We start from the raw sequence: 2,312 nt of genomic DNA, 5'->3' as shown, positions 1-2,312 counted from the left end.
GTTTATCAAAATTTTACTCACCAGAAGTCGCTTAGAATATTCCATATCTATGTAAATGATTGCAAAAATATTGATACTGGTAGAATGAATGAACTATTCAAACTGTAGAAAATTCTAATCTGAAACTTGAATATATACAAAAAAATAATTGAATATATTGGCTGCTAAACAAGACGCACCGGTTTTCTGAGACGCATAGCTCTCACTCTCTTTGAAAAGGTGTAATGTCTTGTAGAAGTATTACCTATATGCATGGGGATAGTCACTCTCTTTGAAAAGGTGTAGAGCTTACTGATAGATTATAACATTGCCGTCAACAAGTTTGCTTCCCTGAAGCAACGACGTTTCCCATTAGAATAGTGGCTCTCTCTGGATACTTCAGTCGTGATGCAAACAAATTTATGATTTATTTGCTTAATTGTGTTTATGTACTTGAATTTTTGTATATCTAATTGTGTTCTAAACTTTGTTATCCAAAGAATTTTAAGTTGGCTACCACTTAATTTGGCTTGATTTCCCCCTCCCTTGGATTTTTGCTAATTCAACCCACTTGAGGCTGCCTATTGAGACATAGAATTTGCCCCTCCCCAGGTTTTTTTTCATTTCCCCCACTGCGCTTCGCGCCTTAAAACCCTGTTCTAGGCCATCACTCAATTCAATTCTTAACAAAACAAAATGACATTTCCTAATTCTAAATTTTCTTTTTTGGCTTAGACCCTTCACAGCACAATATTTGTTTTTAAGTAATTTGCTTCCCTACAAAGGAGTCTAAGAGGTCCAATATAAGGGATAATACAGTTTTTAATAATATTTCAAAAATATCCGCTACTTCGCGGCAGGAAATGCTCTTTCCAAGCCATCCACTCGCTCTGAATTAGAAACTTTCACCAATTCAAACTTTATTTCTTTTTTTTACTTTTTTTAACAGAATATAATCAGCATAGTTTTGTACTTTCCTCACAAAGTAAAAGTGAAAATTTGAAAATTTTCTTCCGTGTGGTGGAAAAAATCTTTGAAGTTTGCCCCCCCCCCCCCCCAGAATTTTTCTGAATTTACGCCACTGATTTTAACTATTGTCATTCTTTGTGCTCTATATCTCTGATCATTCCTTAGCATTACCTGCTTTTTTGGAATATTCGTTTTTTACCGGTTAATTTTGTTTTAGTAACAAAATGCTGAACGTTATTTAATTTCTGAACGTTTTTGAATTAATGCAGCTTTGATTTTGGAAAAATAATTAGAACGAAATTTGCATATTAATTTTACTTGTTTTGGCTAAATGGCTTTCTTGAAATTTTGTTCTGACGTAACTTACGAATTAACTTACGTAACGAACTTCTATATTTGTATGTTTTTATTATGTATATTAGGGCTATTGACCCCTAGTCAATACCTCGCTCTTTACACTAAATTTCGAATTTTGTTCGAATAACAAAATCCTTTATCACAAAGGCCCGTTAATTAGAATAGATAGCTCTTTTGAAAGTACAAAAAAAAACATTAACGTAAAGAGCGAGGTATTGACGAGAGGGCGAACCCCCTCATATACGTAATAATTTCTATTTTTTTGAAGTTTTAATGCTGCTCCTTACTTTCAGTTGAAAAAACTTGTTTTTTTTTATTTAATTTCTGATCGTTTTTTAAATAATGCTGGGAAATCCGGCGCCCCTTCATAGAAATGTCCCTTCCTCCAAGGAAACATCCTCCCCCGTAACGCCCTCCTCCCCCCCCCCCCGCCACAAAAATCCCTCCTGAAACGTCTGTATACTTCCCATTAACCAATACTATAAGTAAATAATGGGCAAAGCTCATACCATGCAGCCCTTTCCCTGGGAACTGTGGGGGATTAAGTTATCCTCAAATACATATTTATTAGATTTTCGACTAATCTGAACAAAACGGTTACCCCAAATTTTGATTGGGTGACTTCGGAAAAAAATGAGCGTGCGAGGGGGCCAATTTGCCCTCCAATTTATTTTGTCACTTAAAAAGGACACTAGAACTTTTAATTTCCGTTCAAATGAGCCCTCTTACGATATTTTAGGGCTACTGGATCGATACGATCACCCTTGAAAAAAAAAACACAAAAAAAACACGCATCCGTGATCTTTCTTCTGGCAAAAAATACAAAATTTCACATTTGTGCAGATAGGAGCTTGAAACTTCTTTAGTAGGGTTCTCTGATACGCTGGATCTGATGGTGTGATTTTCATTAAAGTTCTATGATTTTAAAGGTTGTTTCCCCCTTTTTTTTGAAAATAAGGCAAATTTTCGCAGGCGCTTAACTTTTGATGGGTAACGCTAAACTTAGT

This window comes from Artemia sp. Qi Xiang Cuo, chromosome 14 (assembly GCF_049724085.1).
Source record: "Artemia sp. Qi Xiang Cuo chromosome 14, ASM4972408v1, whole genome shotgun sequence".
NCBI lineage: Eukaryota > Metazoa > Arthropoda > Branchiopoda > Anostraca > Artemiidae > Artemia > Artemia sp. Qi Xiang Cuo.
Note: the sequence above shows the minus strand (reverse complement) of the source record.